The sequence below is a fragment of the Bombina bombina genome, chromosome 6 (genome assembly GCF_027579735.1).
Source record: "Bombina bombina isolate aBomBom1 chromosome 6, aBomBom1.pri, whole genome shotgun sequence".
Taxonomy (NCBI): Eukaryota; Metazoa; Chordata; class Amphibia; order Anura; family Bombinatoridae; genus Bombina; species Bombina bombina.
The window spans coordinates 721703189-721720717 of NC_069504.1; positions in this window are offsets into that span (position 1 = coordinate 721703189).

The window sequence follows — 17529 nt, forward strand, 5'->3', positions numbered from 1 at the left end:
ATATATATATATATATATATATATATATATATATATATATATATATATATACATACATAGATACAAACATATACATATTTAGACATGTGTATGTATGTATTTCTATGTTAAAGCCCTTTCCAGTCCTTTTTTTGCTAACACCTGAGACCTCGTATCTTTGAGCTTTATAACTTTTGATGCAATTTTCAAAAAAATAATTTTTATTAGATTGTGTTATTATGAGTGTAACTGTACATTTAAATGTAATTTTTATGTGTTTTGTGAAATTTATATGACTCGAGAAATAGGTAACCAGAGCTAGCTTTGTAGTTGCGGTAATCATTCTAGTGTAAATAAACGACTGTGCTCATGCATTGGCATTAGCTTTCAACTTGTAATACAGATTTGCAACGCGTTTCTCAGCCCCTCTGGCTGTTTTCTCAGGCATGAGGAGACAGCCAGAGGGGCTGAGAAACGCGTTACAAATATAAATTGCAATATAAATGCTCTTTTGTTTTTATGGATTTTAATAAATTGTGTTTTTAATTTTAAACACTGTTTTACTCTCATATCATTGTGGACCAGTAGATCAACAGGAAGCAGTGGACACCGCACCTGTCATCAGTGAGCTGGGACACTGGGAGATCCCAGCAGGCTCCAATAAGCACATTTGGTGCTGCTCTGTTTGTGAGTATAATTGTATCACTTACACACTGCATTCACGCTGTGGAAACATATTGCACTAGGAGGCACCATCTTTATTTTAATTTATCTTCAGATGTTCATTGGTCATTTGGACAAGTGCAGCTGCTGTATCTAGAATCTTATCGTTACTACTTTGGGTTAGGACCCCACTTGGAGTGAGCAGAATTTCTTCATTTGGACTGTTTGTGCGCCCCCTACGGAACCTTGGTGGTAAAGCTTTGGGAACTTATTTTCAACTATAAACATGAGTACGCTGACTCTGGGTGATATATTCCCTATCTTGGAGTTGATTTTGAAGGCTTGGATGCCATTTAAAGTAGGATGGACAGTATTATGGCCAGAACGGTGCTATAGAATGCAGGCTATTTGTGGTGATGCAAACTTTTGGGTATCTACATTAATTTCTGTCATTAAAACTCCATTTGTTTAAAAGTGGAGTGCATGGACTTAAAGTAGCCTAAAATTGTTGAGGAAGCATCAGGAGGTTGTGAGGCAGAAGGTGGAGAAAGAGATGGTTTTGGGTAGAAAAGGGGCTCTTTTTGCTTCTCATTATATGCTCACCCCATTAATTCCACTCCAAAGCACACCTTTTCCTCCTGCTAATGGTGCTAATGATTTTCCCATCACATGTCTAGGTGAAAGGCCAAAACGGCTTGATATACTAATATTTTTTATATTCAGTGCTGTCCATTCATTTTCCCAGTCCCTATACTAGCTCCCTATTTTACCAAATTCAAAATACTAAAAAAAAATCTAACTTACATAATGGTAAACAATTTTGTACCTATTTATATTTCCAAACTAGTCTCCAGATAATTATTTAAAATTCCTTTGATCTAACCATAATTATGTATAATTTTCCTCCATCGTCACCCTCTTCAATCTGTTAAATTATCCATAACCTTTTAAAGCTTCATACATTCTTTGAAATCCCATGTGTTCAGAAGTGCCTACTAGCTTCCCTCCTAATCATTCATCCCCACCTATAAACTATTCTACAAGCTCAGTAAAGCAACCCCTATACATTTTGTCTCAATCACCCCTAAACTCTAGATTGCAAACTTTATAAAGCAGGATCCTCTTCTACCTGTATCGATTATATTGCCAAATCGAATTGCATTGTACTGAACACCACAATGATCATGTATTCAGCTCTGCAGAACATTGTGGTGGTCTACAAATATGTAATCTGTGTTAGTTGTTGTGTTTGTCACTGAGAATATGGCTTTGTTGCATACCAATTGCATAGTCTTGTTATCTGATCCACTGGTTAAACTATTGATACAAGTAAGACCCAAATACAAAATGAGCAATACCTTAAGCAATGGATGCAGCAAGCAATAAAAAGTGCATTAGCTAGAGACTGAATAATAGCAGAGCAGAGTATAATGGTACAGGTGAAGCAGTGACTAGATTATACAAAAATTGTCCAATAAATAGCAAACATGGTAATTAGAACACTGGAGCAATCTGAATATATATCCTCATTCCAGTAAATGACAGAAAAGGAACAAAAGATACATGGATGGAGCAAACATCAGATGACACATTGGTAAAATCATAGTTCATCAAGCAAAGCAGGGTAATGCACAGTAGAGATATGCACAGACACAGCTACAAATAATGTACTCCATTCCACAAGTGCCCATACTCTTAAAGTGAAGGTAAACTTTGCAATGTTCGATCATTTTAAATGTAAATACCGCTAAAATTAAGGGTACTTTAAGTTATCAGTTTTGCTATTTTTCAATACTTACCTAGTTATCACCGTTTTTATATTCAATTGTAATCGTTCTATAATCAGCCCGTTTTTTTTTTTTTGTTTTTTTTTTTTGTAGTCTGGTCACGTTCTTAAATTATCCAATAATAGGTCTATAGGTCTGGCCGTTAGGCGGCCGTCATTTGACGTCACAAAATTTCTTGCCGTTTTGCGCATGCGTTGGCTACACTTCATCTGCTTTTCAAGCCGTGCTCGTTCCAGCTTGGCGCATGTGCAATTCGTCCGAAGCCAAGGGGAAATAGGGTAGTATTCGGCTTTGCAAAACAAAAAGCGGAGAAAACAGCTTGCAGCCTTTACACTTCGCTTACAACATAGTAATGAATGAATAGATATTCATTCAATACTATGTTGCAACGAGGATTGACGCCTGCGCTTTAGGTCACAATTGATTTGAGTCACGCAGGCGCAATTCGACGGTATGGCGAGGTGTGCGCATGTGCAAGTTGATTGTCAATCGAGAACGCGCTTTTCAAGTACGTATAGAGTGGGTGGGACCGCTCTGTACGTAATACATTGAGAAAACAGGAAATACATGGAGCGAGGAGCTATGAGCGGCCGAGAAGGTAGATAAAAACTCTTTGTTTGACATTTATATATATACTAATAGGTTTAAAAAACTTAGCGAGCTTGCTATATAGTACATGATTAACATAATACAGCTTTCAATAATGGAAAACTTTACCTTCACTTTAATTCAACCAAATCTCTTCCAATAGGAAAATGTCTAAGAATAAAAAGATATTGCTCAAATTATACAGTATTTAAAAAGAGAGCAATAGAACTGGAAATAAGATTACAACAAAAAGGATATAGTAAAATATTAATCCACAAAGCAAAAAGGAGAGCCATCATGACAAAAAGAAAAACCAATAAGAGCAAGACCAAATTGATACTAACATATAACCATCAAACCAAACAGATTATAGAAGTTATCAACCAAAACTGACATATACTACAGTCAGACCCTTTATTAAAAGATCAGATTGGGGAAAGAGTAGAAATCCATTATAGAAGAACCAGAAATCTGAAAGAAATTCCAAGCCCAAGCCATTTTGCCAAAAAGACAAAAAAAAAATAGGGGAAAAGAGACCATTCCCATGTGGAATTTGCTCAACATATAGCAATATGGTCCAGAAAAAAAAACTCTGGTAAACAGATTTGGTAAACATCATACATCAGTTGTAATACCACAGGAGTAATCTATGCCCTCCAATGTAAATTTCCATCCATCTATATTGGTATGACCTCAAGGAAATTACATTCTAGGGTCATGGAACACCTATGAAATATCCGTAACACTCCCAAAGATCTGGCAAGCGATAAATCCATAGCATCCATAGATTCACATTTTTACAAATATCAACAATCCAAAACATCAGAGTTAAAGAGCTATGGTATACAAAGAGTTTCATTGGGACAGAGAGAAGGTGACATAGAGAATGCTTTACTGAAAGCAGAAACCAGATGGATATACTTAATGGACACTGTATATCCTAAAGGTTTAAATGAACAAAACAATTACTCAGTATTTTTATAAGAATATTAAGACGCAGTCGTGTATTCTTGACATTAATTTTATTAGGGATAATCTCAGCAGCGTCGTCCAAATAATATTAGATAATCTCTAATATTAGGTAGGATCTCAGCAGTGCACTCCAGTAAAATGTTATATAATTTCTGCAGTGCACCCCAAAATATTGATGTTGAGATGTTCAGTAATTAATGACAATAAAATGATTATTTAAAACATATTTTTAAATGCTGCAAAAATGCCTGCAAAAGCATCTATTCTTTTAAGTAAACTGGGATCTTAGTCACACAAAATGGCCATATTCTGCTTAGCCAGTTACCAACTTACAAGGTGTCCCAATATTGACTGGTCCTAACACTACAGTCCTTTGCCTTTATGGGCTGAATCATTCCTGCTTTTTCTCTTCATAATAATCATTCCTGCTTTTTAAAGCAATGGAGTCTCATTCTACTATGAAAAGAAAAAACAGGAATGAGTCAGCCCATAAAGGCAAAGGACTGTAATGTTATGACCAGTCAATATTGGGACGCCTTGTAAGGTGACTGGCTAAGCAGAGTATGGCCATATTGTGTGACTAAGATCCCAATTTTATTTAAAAGAATATGTTTTTTGCAGGCAATTTTTTGCAGCATTTAAAAAATATGCTGTTTGTTTGCAAATGGATGTGTGCAAATTTTAAGGAAATTAAGTCACCAGGTGGGCAAAAAACTTTGACCTATGAGAGCTGTCGATCACACCCTGAATGTTCTTCATTGAGTGATTAAGAATGGAGGGAGGAGCTAAGTGACAACACAAAAAGCTCTACACATTGGAAAAAACCCTCATTTATGTGCAGTCACTGGCTTGAAGAGATATATATTCACTACATATAGCACCTACCCCAGATAGTTCTTCAAACTTGCCTTAGTTCCCTGCTCCTGGCTCCAGTACAGTCCTCTTACCAGGGTAAGTCTCCTCCTCGTTTTTTCCTGGAACAGGTGTTGCATGCAGCTTTGTTTATGTTCCTGTTTTATCCTTGTGACAATAAACTTCATTCATATAAGGACAAGTGCCGGCATCCCTTGAGCCTGTGCACCTTCTATTGGATCCGGGAATCTAATCATTCATTGGTGGCTCACGGATCACATGGGTGTCATATCCGAATTGGCTGTGGTGCTTACGGAACCTAAGGAGCATGTAGCGGCTATTGCTAGTGGCGGAAGTCTGAGGCGGACTCCAAGAAGAAAGTTAATGCAATAGAGTGGGTAATTACCATATACCACCAGATTGGCAGCAATAATGATCCTCATTTCGGCGGTTGGTGGCATACCAGTCACTGGAGTGGTTTGGAAGAGGTTACAAACAATCAGGATACATCGCTGGAAAGGTAGGAGCCCTGAGACTAACTTAACCACTGTGTTTGGCATGTTGCCGGCCCTGGCCCCTGTCACTATTTTACGCCATTAGCAATGGTGTGAACTGTTCATCCACTAACTGACTGACGTATTTTGTGGACCATTAAAGGAAACATCCCGAGTATAGGCGGCACCCCTGATTTTAAGACCTACACAAGGGGGGAAAAGTGCAGCCTATACTTGAAACAATACGGTATTTTAAAGATTCTTTACAGCAGTAGTGTAATATCTAAAGTTGTGATTTAAGGTGTGTCTTATATTTATAATTTATTATTTTGTAGATCAGTATATTCTACATAATAATTATATTGGCATTGAGAGAATTTACTATTAATGAAAAAGGTGTTATGTATTCAATACTTATAAATTCATTTCAAGTTACTGTAAAATATTTTAGAAATTGTATTTAAAGTTGGCTAGATTGTACTTATTGCTATGGTACCGATTAATATATTGGTTTGCTAATACTGTATAAATCTCTCTGGTTGATTCATTGAAATCATGGCCTCGATCCGATATGCAGCGTCACCCGCAAAAGCCGGCGACGCCGAATTTTGCGCGGGTTTGGTATCCTATATACGGCATAACCTAGAAGTTACTCTCGTATATTTCTGCCTTCGCCCGTAGTTTTTTGGGCCATAGGCAGGTATACCAAACCCGCGCAGTTTGGTATCCAATATACAGCGTAAGGACTTACGTGGGAAAATGGAGAAATCTTACTCCATTTTCACCTCGCCACAAAATGCAGCCGTAGTAAGCCTTACGCTGTCTATTGGAGCCCCGTAACTCCCTAAACTACCTGCCAAATAAAACCTAACACCTAACGCATGCGCAATGTCTATCTACCTGTCAACCGCGATCTGCTAAATAAAACCTAACACCTAATGCATGCGCAATGTCTATCTACCTGTTAACCGTGATCCCCCGCCGCAATCCCTAATAAAGTATTTAACCCCTAAACCGCCGCCAGCTACATTAAAAGTATAACCCCCTAATGTGATCCCCCTACACCGTCGCCAGCTACATTACATACCCCCTAATGTGAGCTCCTACCCCGCCGCCAGCTATATTAAACTACCCCCTAATGTGAGTCCCTTACATCACCGCCACCTATATTAAATGTATTAACCCCTAATTTAATCCCCCTACACCGCCGCCAGCTATATTAAATGTATTAACCCCTAATCTAATCCCCCTACACTGCCGCCAGCTATATTAAATGTATTAACCCCTAATTTAATCCCCCTACACCGCCGCCAGCTATATTAAATACAAGTTCAATCCTATTGGCTGAACCAATGAGCCAATCGGATTGAACTTGAATCTGATTGGCTGATTCAATCAGCCAATCAGATTTTTCTACCTTAATTCCGATTGGCTGATAGAATCCTATCAGCCAATCGGAATTCGATGGACGCCATCTTGGATGACGTGATTTAAAGGAACCTCATTCGTCGGGAAGTTGTCGTGCCGGATGGATGTCCTGCGTCGGAGGAGCGAGGAAAGAAGATTGAAGATGCCGCTTGGAAGAAAACTTTGCCCCGATGGAGGACCTCTTCTTTGCCGCTTGATTGAAGACATCACCCGGATGGAAGACTTCTTCTCTGCCGCTTGATTGAAGACATCGCCCGGATGGAAGACTTCTTCTCTGCCGCTTGATTGAAGACATTGCCCGGATCGGATGAAGAGTTCTGCCTGGCTGGGTGAAGACAAGGTAGGGAGATCTTCAGGGGGGTAGTGTTACGTTTTTTTAAGGGGGGTTTGGGTGGGTTTAGAATAGGGGTATGTGGGTGGTGGGTTGTAATGTTGGGGGGGTGGTATTGTGTTTTTTTTTACAGGCAAAAGAGCAGATTTCTTTGGGGCATGCCCCGCAAAGGCCCTTTTAAGGGCTGGTAAGGTAATAGAGCTGTTAACTTTTTTAATTTAGAATAGGGTAGGGAATTTTTTTTATTTTTGGGGGCTTTATTATTTTATAAGGGGGCTTAGAATAGGTGTAATTAGCTTAAAAATCTTGTAATCTTTTTTTATTTTTTGTAATTTAGTGTTTGTTTGTTTTAGTAATTTAGTTTAGTTTATTTAATTGTATTTTAGTTTAGATATTTGTAGTTAATTTAATTTATTGATAGTGTAGGTGTATTTGTTACTTAGGTTAGGATTTATTTTACAGGTAAATTGGTAATTATTTTAACTAGGTAGCTATGAAATAGTTATTAACTATTTAACAGCTATTGTACCTAGTTAAAATAAATACCAAGTTACCTGTTAAATAAATATAAACCCTAATAGCTACAATGTAATTATTAATTATATTGTAGCTATCTTAGGGTTTATTTTATAGGTAAGTATTTAGATTTAAATAGGAATATTTTAATTAATAATATTAATATTCATTAGATTTATTTTAATAAGAATTTTGTTAGGGATGTTAGAGTTAGATAGGGTTATTATACTTAATATATATATATATAATATAATAACGATATTAACTATATTAACCCTAACATAATTAGGGTTAATATAGTTAATATAGCTGGCGGCGGTGTAGGGGGATTAAATTAGGGGTTAATCTATTTAATATAGGTGGCGGCGGTGTAGGGGGATTAGATTAGGGGTTAATTAATTTAATATAAGTGGCGGCGGTGTAGGGGGATTTAGATTAGATGCAAAAGAGCTGATTTCTTTGTGACAATGCCCTGCAAAAAGCCCTTTTAAGGGCTGGTAAAAGAGCTGATTTCTTTGGGGAAATGCCCCGCAAAAAGCCCTTTTAAGGGCTGGCAATAGAGCTGTTACTTTGGGGCAATGTCACGCAAAAGGCCCTTTTAAGGGCTGGTAATAGAGGTAATTACTTTAGGGGGATTAGATTAGGGGTTAATGTATTTAAATTCACACGCTACTTGGTGGCTTCCAATTTCTGAATATGAACGATGTATAGTGTTAGTGATACTACCCTGTCCTAGGGTCCCACAAATAGCGGAATATCACAAAGTTGAAAATGCAAATAGCAAAAGGTATCCCCACTCATCAGTATAAAGGAAGGTTTGCCGCTTTAGGATAAAGCACCTGAGTCATAGCAGTCAGTATAATATATATGTATAAGTGATTCAAACACTGTGCTCACCTAGACAGCACTGTTCCATTTGATTTCAGTGCACTTGCGGTCCACGCCCTCCTTGTTCACAGCAGGTAAGTATTCAGCTGTTGGCTGTCTCCCTCCTGGGATTGCTGGGGCTCTCCAAAAACCCTTACTGAGCAAGCAAAATAGCAAAGAATACAACAAAAGCACAATCCCCTTGGAGTAGAAATGCAGGCAGGGAGAGATATCAATGTTAAAAGTCAATTTATTATACTTGCATTAAAAACGTTAACAGCACAGATCACAGATCACAGAGTCCACAGCTGACGCGTTTCCTGCCTTACTGGCAGTTCATCAGAGCTAAAGACTGACGGCTAGATTTAGAGTTGGGCGGTAGCCGTGAAAACCAGCGTTAGAGGCTCCTAACGATGGTTTTAGGCTACCGCCGGTATTTGGAGTCACTCAAAATAGGGTCTAACGCTCACTTTTCATCCGCGACTTTTCCATACCGCAGATCCCCTTACGTCAATTGCGTATCCTATCTTTTCAATGGGATTTTTCTAACTCCGGTATTTAGAGTCGTTTCTGAAGTGAGCGTTAGACATCTAACGACAAAACTCCAGCTGCAGGAAAAAAGTCAGTAGTTAAGAGCTTTCTGGGCTAACGCCGGTTCATAAAGCTCTTAACTACTGTACTCTAAAGTACACTAACACCCATAAACTACCTATGTACCCCTAAACCGAGGTCCCCCCACATCGCCGACACTCGAATACATTTTTTTAACCCCTAATCTGCCGACCGCCACCTACGTTATCCTTATGTACCCCTAATCTGCTGCCCCTAACACCGCCGACCCCTATATTATATTTATTAACCCCTAATCTTCCCCCCACAACGTCGCCTCCACCTGTCTACACTTATTAACCCCTAATCTGCCGACCGCAAAGCGCCGCCACCTACGTTATCCTTATGTACCCCTAATCTGCTGCCCCTAACACCGCCGACCCCTATATTATATTTATTAACCCCTAATCTGCCCCCCACAACGTCGCCTCCACCTGCCTACACTTATTAACCCCTAATCTGGCGAGCGGACCTGAGCGCTACTATAATAAAGTTATTAACCCCTAATCCACCTCACTAACCCTATAATAAATAGTATTAACCCCTAATCTGCCCTCCCTAACATAGCCGACACCTAACTTCAATTATTAACCCCTAATCTGCCGACCGGAGCTCACCGCTATTCTAATAAATAGATTAACCCCTAAAGCTAAGTCTAACCCTAACACTAACACCCCCCTAAATTAAATATAATTTAAATCTAACGAAATAAATTAACTCTTATTAAATAAATTATTCCTATTTAAAGCTAAATACTTACCTGTAAAATAAATCCTAATATAGCTACAATATAAATTATATTTATATTATAGCTATTTTAGGATTTATATTTATTTTACAGGTAACTTTGTATTTATTTTAACCAGGTACAATAGCTATTAAATAGTTAAGAACTATTTAATAGCTAAAATAGTTAAAATAATTACAAATTTACCTGTAAAAGAAATCCTAACCTAAGTTACAATTAAAACTAACACTATACTATCAATAAATTAATTAAATAAACTACCTACAATTACCTACAATTAACCTAACACTACACTATCAATAAATTAATTAAATACAATTCTTACAAATAAATACAATTAAATAAACTTGCTAAAGTACAAAAAATAAAAAAGAACTAAGTTACAAAAAATAAGAAAATATCTACAAACATAAGAAAAATATTACAACAATTTTAAACTAATTACACCTACTCTAAGCCCCCTAATAAAACAACAAAGCCCCCCAAAATAAAAAATGCCCTACCCTATTCTAAATTACTAAAGTTAAAAGCTCTTTTACCTTACCAGCCCTGAACAGGGCCCTTTGCGGGGCATGCCCCAAGAAGTTCAGCTCTTTTGCCTGTAAAAAAAAAACATACATTACCCCCCCCAACATTACAACCCACCACCCACATACCCCTAATCTAACCCAAACCCCCCTTAAATAAACCTAACACTAAGCCCCTGAAGATCATCCTACCTTGTCTTCACCTCACCAGGTATCACCGATCCGTCCTGGCTCCAAAATCTTCATCCAACGCAAGCGGGGGTTGGCGATCCATCATCCGGTGCCTGAAGAGGTCCAGAAGAGGCTCCAAAGTCTTCATCCTATCCGGGAAGAAGAGGCGATCCGGACCAGCAACCATCTTGATCCAAGCGGCATCTTCTATCTTCATCCGATGACGACCGGCTCCATCCTGAAGACCTCCACCGCGGACCCATCTTCTTCCGGCGACGTCCAACTGCAGAATGACGGTTCCTTTAAGGGACGTCATCCAAGATGGCGTCCCTCGAATTCCGATTGGCTGATAGGATTCTATCAGCCAATCGGAATTAAGGTAGGAATATTCTGATTGGCTGATGGAATCAGCCAATCAGAATCAAGTTCAATCCGATTGGCTGATCCAATCAGCCAATCAGATTGAGCTCGCATTCTATTGGCTGATTGGAACAGCCAATAGAATGCGAGCTCAATCTGATTGGCTGATTGGATCAGCAAATCGGATTGAACTTGATTCTGATTGGCTGATGGAATCAGCCAATCAGAATATTCCTACCTTAATTCCGATTGGCTGATAGAATCCTATCAGCCAATCAGAATTCGAGGGACGCCATCTTGAATGACGTCCCTTAAAGGAACCGTCATTCTGCAGTTGGACGTCGCCGGAAGAAGATGGGTCCTCGGTGGAGGTCTTCAGGATGGAGCCGGTCGTCATCGGATGAAGATAGAAGATGCCGCTTGGATCAAGATGGTTGCCGGTCTGGATCGCCTCTTCTTCCCGGATAGGATGAAGACTTTGGAGCCTCTTCTGGACCTCTTCAGGCACCGGATGATGGATCGCCAACCCCCGCTTGGGTTGGATGAAGATTTTGGAGCCAGGACGGATCGGTGATACCTGGTAAGGTGAAGACAAGGTAGGATGATCTTCAGGGGCTTAGTGTTAGGTTTATTTAAGGGGGGTTTGGGTTAGATTAGGGGTATGTGGGTGGTGGGTTGTAATGGTGGGGGGGGGTATTGTATGTTTTTTTTTTACAGGCAAAAGAGCTGAACTTCTTGGGGCATGCCCCGCAAAGGGCCCTGTTCAGGGCTGGTAAGGTAAAAGAGCTTTTAACTTTAGTAATTTAGAATAGGGTAGGGCATTTTTTATTTTGGGGGGCTTTGTTGTTTTATTAGGGGGCTTAGAGTAGGTGTAATTAGTTTAAAATTGTTGTAATATTTTTCTTATGTTTGTAGATATTTTCTTATTTTTTGTAACTTAGTTCTTTTTTATTTTTTGTACTTTAGCAAGTTTATTTAATTGTATTTATTTGTAGGAATTGTATTTAATTAATTTATTGATAGTGTAGTGTTAGGTTAATTGTAGGTAATTGTAGGTAGTTTATTTAATTAATTTATTGATAGTATAGTGTTAGTTTTAATTGTAACTTAGGTTAGGATTTCTTTTACAGGTAAATTTGTAATTATTTTAACTATTTTAGCTATTAAATAGTTCTTAACTATTTAATAGCTATTGTACCTGGTTAAAATAAATACAAAGTTACCTGTAAAATAAATATAAATCCTAAAATAGCTATAATATAAATATAATTTATATTGTAGCTATATTAGGATTTATTTTACAGGTAAGTATTTAGCTTTAAATAGGAATAATTTATTTAATAAGATTTAATTTATTTCGTTAGATTTAAATTATATTTAACTTAGGGGGGTGTTAGTGTTAGGGTTAGACTTAGCTTTAGGGGTTAATCCATTTATTAGAATAGCGGTGAGCTCCGGTCGGCAGATTAGGGGTTAATAATTGAAGTTAGGTGTCGGCGATGTTAGGGAGGGCAGATTAGGGGTTAATACTATTTATTATAGGGTTAGTGAGGCGGATTAGGGGTTAATAACTTTATTATAGTAGCGCTCAGGTCCGCTCGGCAGATTAGGAGTTAATAAGTGTAGGCAGGTGGAGGCGACGTTGAGGGGGGCAGATTAGGGGTTAATAAATATAATATAGGGGTCGGCGATGTTAGGGAACCAGATTAGGGGTACATAGGGATAATGTAAGTAGCGGCGGTTTACGGAGCGGAAGATTAGGGGTTAATAATAATATGCAGGGGTCAGCAATAGCGGGGGTGGCAGATTAGGGGTTAATAAGTGTAAGGTTAGGGGTGTTTAGACTCGGGGTACATGTTAGAGTGTTAAGTGCAGACGTAGGAAGGGTTACCGCATAGCAAACAATGGGGCTGCGTTAGGAGCTGAACGCGGCTTTTTTGCAGGTGTTAGGTTTTTTTTCAGCTCAAACAGCCCCATTGTTTCCTATGAGGGAATCGTGCACGAGCACGTTTTTGAGGCTGGCCGCGTCCGTAAGCAACTCTGGTATCGAGAGTTTAAGCTGCGTTAAATATGCTGTACGCTCCTTTTTTGGAGCCTAACGCAGCCTTTATGTGGACTCTCAATACCAGAGTTATGTTTATGGTGCGGCCAGAAAAACGCGGGCGTTAGATTTTCGGCTCGTTACCGACAAAACTCCAAATCTAGGCCTGAGTCTCCAGCAGCTGCTTTAATCAGAGGTAAGTTGCCGGTATGGCCAATCACAGGTAGAGCTACAGGTTAACTATTAGTTAGCCTAAATCGTAGCACATATGTTAAATACCGCAATCCAACTCTGTCTAAAACATTGCTAAAAAAAGACATATTTAAAATAATTAATGAATTTCAACAAAGCTAGAACTGGCATACATATTATGTATCAATGCTCATAATGGATATTTTGATTGCAAAATGTGAGGAAAAAAGCACAATAAGACTTACAGTGAACAAAATAAAGCGCACAACATTATATATAAGATAAATGCAAATAATAGCACACTTTATATCACTGTAAAAAACATATTCAGCCAAGACCTCATATTTCTAAAGGAAACATGGAAGCAAGCAATTTATATTATGATCTCAAAATGTAAAGTAACGACGAGTTTAGATCGATACCAAGTGTGAGCTAGCTGAGCTATGTATGATGTAACATATAGATGGAAATATGAAGTGCTGCAATTTGAGGGGTCAAGTACAGTGATACCTAAGGATAGTTAAAGTACCTATAATACTTTTTATCTATCGATGAATAACTTTACATCACTTATTTTGTTTATTCCTAATGGAAAGCCTGTTTTTAATGTATGTATCCAAAAAATTTCCTTCCTACTTAGGGCTTGATATCTATCACCTCCTCTCACTCCCAGGGATACTTGTTCTATACCGTGAAATTTGAAGTGATCTAATCTATTCTGATGTATAAAAAAATGTTTTGCAACTGGGGTTTTAGGAATATCTGCCTCTATTGAGTATAAGTATTATAGGTGCTTTAGCTATCCCGAGGTATTACTGTACTTGACCCCTCAAATTGCAGCACTTCATATTGCCATCTATATGTTACATCATATATAGCTCAGCTAGCTCACACTTGGTATCGATCTAAACTTGTCGTTACTTTACATTTTGAGATCATAATATAAATTGCTTGCTTCCATGTTTCCTTTAGTAATATGAGGTCTTGGCTAAATATGGTCTTTACAGTGACATAAAGTGTGCTATTATTTGCATTTATCTTATATACAATGTTGTGCGCTTTGTTTCATTTTTCACTGTAATTCTTATTGTGCTTTTTTCCTCACATTTTGCAATCAAAATATCCATTATGAGCATTGATACATAATATGTATGCCAGTTCTAGCTTTGTTGAAATTCATTAATTATTTTAAATATGTCTTTTTTTAGCAATGTTTTAGACAGAGTTGGATTGCGGTATTTAACATATGTGCTACGATTTAGGCTAACTAATAGTTAACCTGTAGCTCTACCTGTGATCGGCCATACCGGCAACTTACCTCTGATTAAAGCAGCTGCTGGAGGCTTAGTCTTTAGCTCTGATGAACTGCCAGTAAGGCAGGAAACGCGTCAGCTCTGGACTCTGTGATCTGTGATCTGTGCTGTTAACGTTTTTAATGCAAGTATAATAAATTGACTTTTAACATTGATATCTCTCCCTGCCTGCATTTCTACTCCAAGGGGATTGTGCTTTTGTTGTATTCTTTGTTAATGTATTTAATATAGCTGGCGGCGGTATAGGGGGATTAGATTAGGGGTTAATTAATTTAATATAGCTGGCGGCGGGGTAGGGGGATTACATTAGGGGTTAATTATTTTAATATAGCTGGCGGCGGGGTAGGGGGATTAGATTAGGGGTTAATAATTTTAATATAGCTGGCGGCGGGGTAGGGGGATTAGATTAGGGCTTAATAATTTTTATATAGCTGGCGGCAGTGTAAGGGGCTCACATTAGGGGGTAGTTAATGTAGCTGGTGGCGGGGTAGGAGCTCACATTAGGGGATAGGTAATGTAGCTGGCGGCGGGGTAGGAGCTCACATTAGGGGTAGTTAATGTAGGAAAGAGCGAAGAATTTTAGGAAAGGTTCTGGCAAGAATAAGAAGAATAATCTTTCCCAACAAAATAAAGCCAGTGACAACCAGGAAGGAGCTTGCAATGTTGCACCCAAGTCTATTTTAAAAAAGAAGAAGGGTGAAAGAAGGGTTGCCTTTTCATCCACTGAAAATTCAGAACAGGATTCGAATATGTCAGATGATAGTGGAGCATCTGCTCCACTCTCTGTTTCTTCCTCTTCTTCCTCTTCTTCCTCCTTGCTTTCTTCTTCTTCCCTTTCTTCTTCTTGTTCTTCAATCCCCTTACAGGTATCTGATGGTATGGGTCAGAGTAACTCTGAGGATGGTGAAGAGGTTGTCCGTTTGAAAGCGAAGGATAACACTATTGTCCCTTTAGGAAAAAGATCAGGAGAGCCGGGAGAAGAGTTAAGAAAGTCGGGAAGAAAAGCAAAATCCAACAAGAAGGACTAACTGTACTTAATCTGTCTAGCACTACTCTAACCACAGAACAAACTGCCTTGTTATCAAAAGGGCTTGGTTTTGCACCCACTAATACCTTTTCGGCGTTTAAAACGCTGTTAGATGTAAATAAATTTGTCAGGAAACTGACTTTAAAAAGTTTTTTTTCGGTGCATGAGCATAGCACTAATCAGACATATGGTAGCGAACAGGCTGTGGGAATTAATGTTGGTCAATTTGTGAATTTTGAGGACAATATTGTTTTACAGGATTTATGTGAATTGGAAACAGAGTATGGTCTACAGGATTTAGATATTCCAACTCCTGTCAAACATTCATCCCAATTTTATCCTACACAATTTAGAGGACCAGCACTTAATATGTTTCAGAAAAGGGTTGAGAGAGAGATTCTAGCATTGGAGGATAGTGTTGGACAGACTAGGAAAACAAGGTACAATTTAACATCAAAAGAAAGGGCTGCATTAGCAACCCTAGAAAAAAACGAATCAATTGTTATTCGTAATTCGGACAAGGGTGGGAATGTTGTCATCCTGGATAAAAGTGATTATATTTTGGAAAGCAACAGACAGCTATGTGATACAACAACATACAGGAAGATTAGTTCAGACCCTACATCATTATTTAAACTAAAAATGATTAACATTTTGGAGCAAACTGTGGCTATTGGACTCCTCACCAGGGAACAGGTTGAAAATTTGGTTCCTGGGAATCCAAGGATTCCGATTTTCCACTATTTACCTAAGACACATAAAAGTTTGACCCAACCCCCGGGACGTCCCATTGTCTCGGGGATTGGGTCTTTATTTGAACCCATTTCAGAATGGATTGATTCAATTTTACAGCCCCTGGTGAGGAGTCTAAAAAGCTACCTGAGAGATTCTACACACCTCTTACAGCTATTAAAAATGCTGAAGTGGGAGAAAGGATATAAATGGGTAGTGGTGGACGCCACTGCCCTTTACTCAAGTATCCCGCATGATATGGGCATACAAGCTATGAAGTATTTTTTTGATGGACACACCAGATTTTCTGAAGAAACCAAAATGGTCCTTTGTGACATAATTGACTTCTTGCTTAAACATAATTATTTTATGTTTAATAAAGAGTTCTACGTGCAGGTTTGTGGGACGGCTATGGGGGCGAAATTCGCCCCTTTGTTCGCAAACCTATACGTGGGACTCTGGGAGGACAAGTACATATATAGCCACGACAACCCGTTCAGGGATCAGATCATCTTTTTTATGCGCTTCATAGATGATCTGATATTTGTCATCAAGGAACCTTTTGACTATAATGGCTTTTTAGCCTATTTAAGCCAAAATGAGTTCAATCTTAATTTTGTTGGTGACACTTTTGGAGAAGTGGCTAATTTCCTTGACTTGACCTTAAAAGGAGATGAGGTACATGGGATGATCATCAGTGACACATATCGTAAAAAAACAGCAGGAACTACTATACTTCATGCTAAATCTTGTCATCCTCCTCATTTGGTGCGCTCAATTCCAAGGGGCCAATTATTGCGGTTACGCAGAAATACTAATTCAGATGCTTTGTTTGATGAGCAAGCCATGGCATTAATTGAGCGACTCAAGTTAAGAGGCTACAATGATTCTTTACTTCATCAAAATTATATGGAGGTAAGAGAAAAATCTCAGGGAGAGTTGGTTCAGGGATCTGTGAGACTCAGTGCTATAACACAAGAGACAGTAGTTTTTTCAACAGAGTATTCGAGCCAATATAATGAAATTTGCTCTATTCTGAAGAAAAATCTCCATCTACTTAATGAGGATGAGGTGTTGAGACCCCTTATTGGGAAATGTAAATTTGTATCTAAAAAGCCTCCAACTTTGTCTTCTAAACTATCTCCCAGTCTAATATATTCAGGGGGTAAGGACAAAAGTGATTGGATTAGAAGGAAGGGGACTTATAGATGTGGCCATAGCCCTTGTGTCACCTGCAGCTTTATTGGTATAGGTAATGGCTTTAAAAGCACCCAAACTGGTGAAGAATTTTCTCATACATTTTATGCAAATTGCAGAAGTACTTATGTTGTG